This window comes from Peromyscus leucopus, chromosome 8b (genome assembly GCF_004664715.2).
Source record: "Peromyscus leucopus breed LL Stock chromosome 8b, UCI_PerLeu_2.1, whole genome shotgun sequence".
Classification (NCBI taxonomy): domain Eukaryota; kingdom Metazoa; phylum Chordata; class Mammalia; order Rodentia; family Cricetidae; genus Peromyscus; species Peromyscus leucopus.
Genome location: NC_051086.1, coordinates 49926466 through 49937880, shown reverse-complemented (window position 1 = coordinate 49937880; position 11415 = coordinate 49926466).

The following is an 11415-nucleotide window of genomic DNA, read 5'->3' as shown; positions in this document are numbered from 1 at the left end:
AAGGGAAAAGTATATATAGACATGAGCAGGGTCCGAAACCATCTTTCCAACGGTAGAACGCTGGGAATTTGAGATGCCTTGCTCTGGACTCAGGGGTGGCGTTTCTTCACCTGATACAATGGGATAGTCTTTGCTTTAGGAGCCCTGCCTGACTCCATCCTGCAGGCCTCCCCACCCTGGAAATCAGTGGGAGCCACTACCACTTGGGAACAGGGGATACTCTGTTGTGCTATTTACTTGGAAATAATGCAATCTCATGAGACAATGAATAAAAAAAATGATTGAACCTGTTGAAATCCGCTTGGGATTATGGGCCAGACTCATCACAACCCAAGGTTGTGTCAGGGTTGTTCAACTGTAAAACCTGTGCCATGGAATTATAGGGTTTTTTTTTTTTTAATCTCCTTTTCCTTCTCTCTCCTTTTCTCTCTCTGCTTTCTGTCTCATCACTATCATTATTAACTTAATCCTTTCTTAAGCACCAGTAGGACCAACAAGCAAGTTAATGACAGGGAGCTATGCCACCAGCCCATATTCACAGGGACAGCTGCTTAGGGCCTGTGGTTATCAAGACGTATTACCAATTAGGAAAGACCAGCTGCCAGCCAGGATGGGGGGTGAGGGGGATGGCGGTGGCTTGCAGAGAAAGGGAGGGTGGGTATTATCTAACAGATGTTGTCATTTCTAAATCAGGACTGGAAAATGAAGAAGAGAATTAAGCTATATTTTAATTTTTTTCCATTTCCATTCTGCTGTTCCTTTCTTAACCCACTCTTTGGGGTGTGTGGCTGAATGGACACTCCACAGTTCCCTTGATAGAGAACCGAGTGCCAATATATCCCACTTGAGAATGAGGACTGTCCCCTCCCAGCCCACCCACACGCAGCTCAGAAATGGAAGCCAGGTGAGGAAAGGAGAAAACAATGCAAAAGTTTTCATGAGGAGCATTTATTAAACACCCTCTGTGTGCTCTTCCCTATCTAGGATGCTTCAAGATGATACACTGGAATCAGAAGATAGACTTTTCCTAACATAAATCACATTACGGGCGACGAATCATAGAGACTTCAGAGATTTGTTTCCGAGATCAGAGCAGCACCCATTTATATGTTGAGTGAGGAAGTGACTGGAGAGCATGCTGAGGCTCACTAATAACCCCCTTGTGCTGTCTCCCAGCCCACTGTGGAGTCACATCTCCTCATTGCTCCTCTAGCTCCAGTTTGGACTGAAATGTCCATACTCTAGCACCATCACTCCTGAAGTGTCCATCCATCATCTGAAAGAGCATGGGCTCCTGGCTCTGAATTTCCTGCCCAGTGACACATTGTCCCAGGCTTCTATGCTATCTCTTGTTCAGGTTCTAGGAAGAGATGGGTAAGACAGACATGGGACAGCAAGGCATCGCTTAGGGAACAGATGTTAGCAGGCTCCTGAAGACAATACAGGAGGCTGGGGCTACATCTCAGACATTGGTAGACACAGGCAGAGAGACAGGGTGCCTCCAGGTTCTTTCTCATCACCTGCAGTTCTCGCGGGGAGGGACTTGTCCTGTATAGCCATCAATTATCCACATAACTGGAGCCATTCACATCTCCAGGACTCAGAAGAGAAATGCTCTACACAGGTTGCTTTTACCGACTGCTCTTCCAAAGTTGGCTATCCTTTCTTCTTGCCATCGGACTCATTTGACACCACCAAGTAGACCCTGAGCCCAGCAGGAAGCACGATGGAGTCAAAAATGCCCCCCTGAGAGATCCACAAAGTCACTTGCTAAGCACCCTTCCTTACATGTCAGGAATCGGAGACAGGAGAGAGGGGGAGGTTCCAGGGGCTGTGAAGAGAGCAGCATCAGGCCGCTTCTCCAGAAGTTGTGAGGAACGTGGATGACAACAGTCACCAAGGTCCAGAAAGCAGCTTAAAAAGTGTGTGGAAGGAACCAAGAGGCAGACATGTTCAGGTGGTGGGCATGGCTTACTACAGAAACAAGGGGCTGAGAATTAGACACACCCCAGTCACCCACACCCAAACCATGGGATAGGACACTGTGCTTCCGGGACCTGTTCTCTCATCTGTGAAATGAGAGTGATGTGCGCATCTCACGGACTATTAGGTGCATCCCGTAGGGCATTCGAGTATTTGGCACACCAACGTTTGTCAGATGTAAGCTGTCTTCTCTACTTAAAGGCACTATGGTATGAGATGACTGCCTTTCTAAGTGGTAAGCTTGAGTGGATTATTCTGAATATGTGTTTACTGAGCTGTAGAGAGGGAATGATATCAGACAATATATTTTAAGGTGTCTATATAAAGAGAAAGTCTTAGAGATAAGAATGTTTTTGCCACCAGAAGAGGCAGCTTTCTGGGGCAAACTAGATACTCTCTTGGCATGGAATTCTTCCTCTGATGAACAGAGGACAGATGACATATGGTATATTATTAGCCATCTCTGGGGAACAGAGAAACCCTTGTTCTTTGAGCCGTCACACAGGCAGAGCTAATCCCCACAGCCGGAGCCCAGGGCTTCATTTATCCCTTAGAAGCTGGGAAAAAATGAAGTGTGTCTCAGGAATGCAGGCAGGCTCAGGAGGTCAGGTGCTCGCCACCGGCCCTGGGATGCCTAGCTGCTTCCTCCCTGGCTATCTGCCTCCTGTTTGATGTCTGAACCCACAGTGGATGCTGGGGCTGCGGGCCATGCAGCAGCATTCCCGGGACCACTGTGTGCCAGAGCATGAAGTCAGCTTCAGTGAGCACATGGCTCCTGGATCAAGTGCCTTCTCCACGTCCTACTGTGAGGGGGATTAGGTGTCACTGCAAATGAGGGACTTCATTATTCTAGTCCCAAACCATTCCCTGGTTCTTAGGTGAAAGGTAGGGGTCCTGAGCCAGGAAGGAATTCAAGCAAAGAGATGCCAAAGCTCTTCCTTCAGTTCAAGTTGACAGTATATGCTTTCCTTGTTTTGTTTTGTTGCTATTATTGAAACATCTTTCAGTGTACAGGTAAGTTTGAGGCATCACAAATGATTTCCCATGGGCAAGGACCACACAGTAGATGCTCTGTTTGCTCTGTTCTTCTGCCCATTTTCTTCCTCTGCCTGCCCACTCCTCTCTCCCTCTTCCTCCCTCTCCTCCTCTTCTTCCTCTTCTTTCTCTTTTTCCTCCTCCCCTTTCTCTTCTTCTCTTCATCTTCTTTTTCTCCCTTTCTCTCATTTTGCTGTGTATTTGCAAATAAGTAGCAGCAGATGGAAACCTTCACTTTTCATTATCATCTCCTAAAGATAAGGGCAATTTCCACCTAATAAAAAGAACGATAATTCCTGTATCATTTCTTTTAGTCCATATATTCCACTCCCACAGTCCATAAATTCACCCAATTGTAGATCTCTTCTCCCTGACATTAGGAATGAATCTTCTTTGGGTACTTTGTGGCTATACCTCTTCTGTTTTATAGAACACTCTTCCATCTGATTTTTGATTCTATCTTTGAGTGATGGAAACACACTGAGCATGTTTTCCACACATGCCGTAGAACCAAAGAGTGAAAGGTAGAGGACCCATGGAGAGAAATATCTCTGTCTTCAAGGAGGTCTCTGTCTCTTGGGGTGGGAAGAGGATAAGATATTAACCCTAATTGTGTCGGACAAGATGATGAAGGCACTTGTGACTATGAATTCAAGTGTGACAGCAGTGACTTCAGGCTGGACAAAGCAGATGGGTACCAGGAAGGCAGTGAAATGGTATTTGGTGAAGAGGTGTGCTCAGACCTGGAGCAGGGTAGGTACAGAAGCTCCCCTGACCCCATCATTCCCCATGCTTTCTGTTACTCTAGGGGGACCACTGTCTGAAAGTATTACTACAGTGTTCAGCTGGGATCTTTTTCCTTTTGAAACAGGACCTCTCTATGTAGTGAAAACTGCTTTCTACCTAGCCACCCCCCTGCCTCAGCCTCCTGTGACTAAGTCCTGTGCCATCATACCTGATCTTGTCTGGATTTTCAAAAGACGGAGACCACATGCACACAATTCTTTGTTACCGTTTAGTGTAATAAACTGGCTTTATTTGTACTGCTGTTGATGTCTGCTTGTGCCCAGGTTATAAGTTCCACTGATCACAGATGTGTACAGTAGTGGAAAGCATACTTCCTTTCAGATTAGGTACCTCCTGTGGCTTCAGGCACCCCCTATGGTCTTAGAACCTATCCCACATCCATAAGTGAGTGGTAGGGCTAGAATTGGTGAAGAGGATGTCTGGGGGAGTGTGTTCTATTGAGGAGAACAGCAGGACTGAAAAAGACAAGAAAGAGGAAACTTTCAGGAAATGAGAAATAAGCAGACCCTAGAGAGCTGAAGTCCGTGGAAAATCATCACTCGGCAATAAACAGCTACTGAAGCCTCGGAATTCTCCCTTTCTTTGGAAGGAGAAGCACATGGCTGAAGAAATGGAGGAGGGATATGATTTGCCTTTTTACAACTTTTATACTGCCCTATTCCAAAAATTAATACATTCAAAACATAGTTTTTAAAGTCTCCCTATTGTGCCAATGTAATAAAAGTTCATCTGCCTGCCTTCCATCATGTAACTTATTCTAAGTACTCACTATGAATGCAAGGGTAAAACCAGCCAGCACTTTCAGTCTCTTTGGGGCACTGCTCTGAAGATTTGGCAAGCCAAATTATATAAATAGTATGTGGGAGGCACTGGTATGCCCGTTGATGATTACAGAGGAAGCTGAACCATAGGGAAGGAAAAGAAATCAGCTTGGGGTATGTAGCCAGCAAGCAACCAGCTTGGAATTAGAATGTCAAAGCCAGGCTATGAAGCATCTCATTAACTCAGTGGGAAGAGATCGGAGACAGGTGATTAGGAGATCATGACACAAGCTGGGCTACCTGCAAAACGGATCAGGAGAAGCTTCTAGAAAATGTCAACTCTTAATCTGTCAGAGACAGAGCTGGTGCTGAAAAGTGACCCCCATAAGGCTATGTTGTCACACACACTGGTAAAATAGAAAGACGAGACTGGAGGGGAAGGCGTTTGTGGGTCTGTGACATTCAGCAGGCTCAGAGGAGATGACAGCTATTGTCGCAAGTCTGCTGGACTGAAATGATTGATGGAGCTCGTGTGGTTGGGAGCGTGCAGTGTGCCCTGATGGCAGTGGATGAGAATGCTCTCCCAGGACAGGAGACAAGAGATTCTAAGAAAAGCTGCTTGCAAAGAGGTAAGGCCCTGCCAGGAGATTCGGCAGTAACAATAAAAGGTACAGAAGGGAGAAGATGGCAGCCCATTGGCAATAGGCAGGCACAGAGGAAAGAGATCGAAGGTGTCATCAGGTTACCGATGCCACGATGGAAAACAAACGGCTCTGTGACAGCAGGACTCGGGAAGAAAGGTAGTCAGTGGAGAGGGGGGCAGTTAAGGTTTCAATCATAGCTCTGGTGGTGCTTTGAATGAAAATGCCCCCGGCCCCCCTCCCATTGGCTCCTATGTTAGAATGCCCAGTCCCCAGGTAGTGGCACTATTTGAGAAGGATTAGAAGGTGTGGCCTTGTTGGAGGAGGTGTGTCACTGGGGGTGGACTTTGAGGTTTCAAAAGCCTACCCCATGGCTACTCTCTCTCTGCCTCCTGCCTGTGCTGTGGATTACGATGTAAGCTCTCAGCTACTGACCCAGCACCATGCATGCCTGCCTGCTGCCATGCTTCCCACCATGATGATCATGGACTTACCTTCCAAAACTATAAACAAGCTCCAAATTTATGCTTTTTCTTATCAGTTGCCTTGGTCATGGTGTTTCATCACAGCTATAGTAATCCTAACTAAGACAGCCTTTAATTTGGAGGATGACATAGGTTTCATTTAGAGAAATCTTTCCACCTGCTTGGACCTTAGAAGCACCCAAGAAGTTGAGAGGACAAAGTCTGCATGAGCAGTTTGACAACAGGAGACCCAGAGCAATGGGTATGGGGACAAAAAACCCCAAAAACTTAAAGAAAAACTGAACAGGTGTGTGCAAAAACCTCTGTACAAGTGTTGCTACAGGAGGGAATGACTCCACACCATAGATACCAGCCATCTCCAGGCTAATACAACAGGATTCCAAGAAAATTCCAACCCTTTTCTCCTGGAGCTTGAAGGTCAGCCCCAAATTTCAGACATGAATGATAAACAACAACAACAAAGATGAGAGAAGCCACAGGATGCCATTGCAATGATTAGAACACAATCCCAGCACCCAAGAGCAGAGGAAGGATCCCTGTCTCTGAGTTTGAGGCCAACCTGTTCTTTGTACTGAGTCATGAGTTCCAGACCATCAATCAGGTCAACACAGTGAGATCCTGTAAATAATCAATAAACAGCAAAAATAAAAACAAACCAAACAAAACATGCCACAGTCCACACACAATAGAGTTGCACTGTGCATGAAGACAGACAAAGGGACACTAGAGAAAGTCTAGACCGACCTCTGGAGATGTCTGTGGAAAGCTGAGAGTAAAGACAGCAGCATCTCAGGACCAGGACGGACTCGAATAAGCAGTGCTCGGACACCCTACGGCCACCCGGAAAAAGAACCGTCCAGAAGCAGACCTCACGCCACACATCAGAATGAACTATGTGCCAGGTCCAAATGTAAAGACAGAAACAAGCACTAAGGAAAACCTGGGTGAATTCTTTTATAATCCCTGCCTGCTGTCTCGACATTCCGAGCAGAAAGATTCAGGATACATATGTTTTGACAGGGCTGCTGTCGTGTCCTGGGGAGCAGTCTCAGGGCCTCACCTGTCTGTGCTGAATCAGAGGGAGGAAGGAGGCACACTCCATGCGTGCTGAGACCTTCCCTGGGTTCCCGGAGCTAGCTCAAGCTACTACCTTCTCCCCTCTCTCCCACTTCCCCCTCCCCTCCAGTCATCTGGGGCAGGAGCCAAAGGTTGAGGTTTAAGAGCTAGACCTTGGGTAGAGACTGGAAACGTGATTTCCCATATGCCTTCGTCCAGTCTGCAGGGTCACTGGAGCTCAGGCAATCTCATGACGGTGAGGAGAGAAGGTGGGGGGACCCAGATAAAAATCTAGGGGGAAAGCTACTTCTTTTTAAATCACCTGCTCATGCGACCTCCCATGGAAGACCCCACTAAGTCCTTAGATTCTGTGTCTCACTCAGCCCCTTCCCCCCTTCATGTGTTAGCAGTTACCTTGGGTGTAAGAGCAAGGCCAAGCATGGTGGTTCACATCTTTAATCCCAACACTCAGGAGGCAGAGGCAAGCAGATCGCTGTGAGTTCTAGGCCAGCCTGGTCTACATAGTGAGTTCCAGAATAGTCAGGGCTATGTAAAGATATTGTCTCAAAACATCTTAAACAAAAACAAAAACAAAAACAAAAAAAAACAACCATACATTTTACTCCAAAAGACAGGTCCAGATTTAGGGCTGGAACACCCTCCCCCAGTTCTGACCTGGTGTGGGTTGAGGCAGCAAATCCCCTAGAGAGGTTCCTGAAAAAGAAGAGGGAGGAGGTAGAGCTTGGGGACCCCTATGCTCAGGTTTACCTGGATGGGGCTGGGGGTATGATTGGAAGGTCTAGGGATCCTATGACCTCAAGTGCTCCCCCTGCAGCGTGAGGGAAGCAATATATATATATATATATATATATATATATATATATGTTAAACTTATCATCATAGTATTTGATAATACTGAGGGTATGAATTCAGGTGCATAGTAATCAATGATGAACAAGATGACAGATGATGTAGCAGACACTGTGTCCTTAATATATAAATAGTTCTTAGGAATTAAGAAAAAAGAGACAAAAGCCTTTTTAACTAGAAGCAAATGGTAAGTCAACAAACAATGATTTATACAAAAGATATACACACATGCATGTGGCCTTTAAACATGAAAAATTTTTATCTTCTTAAAAAAGAAAGTCATATTAAATCATGCCCAGTTGGACAGAAGAAAATCTGAACACTGCCAATTCAATTTGTTGGCAAGCAGAGAAGAGACACAGGTTTCTGGTTGGTGAAAACCAGTCTGGAGGAGAATCTGGGAAAATATTAAACCAGCCAAAGAAATAAAAGTAGGTATGTGATATCCTGTTGGCCCAGAAAAATCACTTTGGAACTACTCCAAAGATACATCTCCACAAATACAAAGCAAACAAACTAACTAACTCAGCACAAGCTACTTGTATATTTGGGTTTTTTTTATTTTTGTTTGTTTGTTTTGAGATTTTTTTTTTTACTTTTAGTTTATATATATGGATGTTTTGCCTGAATATATGTCTGCATACCACATCTGTGCAGTTCCCAGAGGCCAGAAAAGGACTTCAGATCCCCTGGAATTGGAGTTACAGATGATGGTTAGCATGTCGGTGCTGGGAACTGAACTTCCTCTGGAAGAGCAACCAGGGCTCTTGACTGCTGAGCCATGACTCCAGAGTGGCCAGGCTACTTACTGGGACGCCATTTCTACAATAAAAGATTGGAAGCAGCACAAACGCTCATTAATACACAATTGATTAGATGATCTGTGCCATAATTTATGATGGTTCCATAATGGAATTAGAAATATCTCTATGAGCTGATGTGAATTAATCTCCATAATTTCTCGTCAACGAAAAAGTAAAAGAGAGAGAAGTCCAGAACAGTGCATAGCAGTGCAGACTTTGGTGCAAGAAAGGAGAAACAACGTATCTATTTCTCTCTCTTTTTTTTTTTTAAAGATTTATTTATTTATTATGTATACAGAAGAGGGCGCCAGATCTCATTACAGATGGTTGTGAGCCACCATGTGGTTGCTGGGAAATGAACTCAGGACCTCTGGAAGAGCAGTTGGTGCTCTTAACCTCTGAGCCATCTCTCCAGCCCCAAACAAATAAACTCTTTTTTTTTTTTTTTTTTTGGTTTTTCGAGACAGGGTTTCTCTGTGTAGTTTTGCACCTTTCCTGGAACTCGCTTTGGAGACCAGGCTGGCCTTGAACTCACAGAGATCCGCCTGCCTCTGCCTCCCCAGTGCTGGGATTAAAGGCGTGAGCCACCACCTCCCGGCTTTTAAAATTCTTTTTTTTTTTTTTTTCTTTTTTTTTTTTTTGGTTTTTCGAGACAGGGTTTCTCTGTGTGGCTTTGTGCCTTTCCTGGATCTCACGTGGTAGCCCAGGCTGGCCTCGAACTCACAGAGATCCACCTGTCTCTGCCTCCTGAGTGCTGGGATTAAAGGCGTGTGCTACCACTGCCCGGCTGTATCTATTTCTATTTGCTCCTTTTTACCAAGAAAGAAGGTGTTTTAGTTACTTTAGTATTGTTGTAATAAAATTTTGCTGTGTCCTATGCAACTTATAAAAGAAAGCATTTAATTTGAGGCTTATGGCTTCAAAGGGTCAGAGTCCACGATGGCCAAGCAAAGGCTGGGTGGCAGGAACAGCTGAGAGCTCACATCTGTTGACCTGAAAGTTGGAGGCAGAAAGAGACACTGGGATTGACCTGAGCCTTTCAAAACCTTAAAGCCCGACCCCAGTGACTACTTCCTCCCACAAGGTCACACTTCTTAATCCTTCCCAAATAGTTTTATCCTCCGGGGACCAAATACTAAAAAATGTGGGTCTATGGGCCATTCTCATTCAAACAATCACCGAAAGCTAACCCGGATGTTAATGACAACAGCTATCTTCAGAGAGCAATGGGAATGACGTCTTTGTGCGCTTTATAAATGTATATATGTGTGTACTAGGAACTGGACCTGTTTTATACATTCAAAAATAAGGTTAAATACCTGGGCATGGTAGAATGGCCTATAACCCTGGCACTTGGGAGGCCAAAGATCTTACATTTAATGTCAGTCTTGGCTATACAGTGAGCTGCTGCCTCGGCAAAATATAAAAAAGAACTTAAGGAAATTGGGATGTTTGCTAAGTGGTTCTTTTGGCTGTAATGACAGGTCGTGTTAGAAACTATTTCACACAAGCCAGGCTTCTCTTTTATAATTTACCCTTATGGGAACTGAGTGGGGACTTGTAAGCACTACATGAATCCCTCAAATCTGCTTATCTTCCACTAAGCCCTATCTCTTAAAGGTTTAATTATCTCCTAACATAGCTCCACCAGGGACCAAGTTTTTAGAATGTGAGTCTTTGGGGGAATGTTCTCAAAAGGTACCTATTATAGTATTAGATCATAGGAAATGATCACAGTTGGTATTTGATGCTATTGAGAATATGAAAACGGGTGCATAGTGACTGGGAAGGTTGTGGGCAAAGTGACAGGTGATATGGCAACAAAATGGTCACAGCAAGGGACAAGTGGCAGCCTATAGGTCCCAGTGCCATTTACTGCAGAGAAAAAGGCAATGGCCTTTTTGAGTCTACCTCAAGTGACCAGACAGGTTGGGTGTGACACTAGTTTTGGTTGGGGATGGATCTAATGTGAGCCTGTCTTAGAGTTGTCCTGTAAGAAAATGCCTTAGATCCAGGCTAGGCTAGGTCTACATGCAGGCTTGGGATACTGAGATACCAACGGAAGGGAATTTGCACTTTCTAGTGTCAGTGAGAATAGAACTGAAGAAGAAGAAGAAGAAGAGGAAGAGGAAGAGGAAGAGGAAGAAGAGGAAGAGGAAGAGGAAGAGGAAGAGGAAGAGGAAGAAGAAGAAGAAGAAGAAGAAGAAGAAGAAGAAGAAGAAGAAGAAGAAGAAGAAGAAGAAGAAGAAGGTGATATCTCTTCCCCTGCCCCTATCTTTTTTTAATTAATTATTTTCATTTATTTTACATACCGACCGGCTTCCCCTTCCTCCTCTCCTCCCACTCCCTCTCCCCACCTCTCTCCTAACCCCACTCCCATCCACTCCTTTGTCTCCAATCAGAAAGGGGCAGGCCTCCCATGGGAATCAACACAGCAGGGAACATCTAGTTGAGGCAGGACCAAGCTCCTCTCCTGCATTAAGGTTGCCCTGGCCCCCGCACCCTCCCCCCCATCTTTAATAAGAGGCAACTATGCACTAGGGTTTCTCACAGAAAGTAGTGATGGACTTCAGTTTTGCATTTGTGTCAAGAGACACATGGGCAAAAGTGGTACTGTTGGGCCAGGGGTAGGAAGGCCTCCCGGAACTATGCCCAATTCCATTTCCCTTTGCACAGATCACAAAGGTATATAGTTTACACATGAATTACACAATTTATAATTAACATCTGTCACATTCACTTCTTGATTCCCTCTCTCTGGTGTAAGCATGAGCACAGGGTGGGGGCAGGGATTTACATAGTAGTTCCAAGAATCTGGGGGCCCCAGAGCACGGATGTCAGTAGAAAGTGTCAGTCAGTAGAGACAGGCTACCTGGCAGAGGCCACCATACACAGGAGTCAACTGGAGACAGATTCTTTCTTCCATTCTCCCAAGATGGAACCTAAGGAGTCTCCCAGCCCGAGTTCAGAGCAG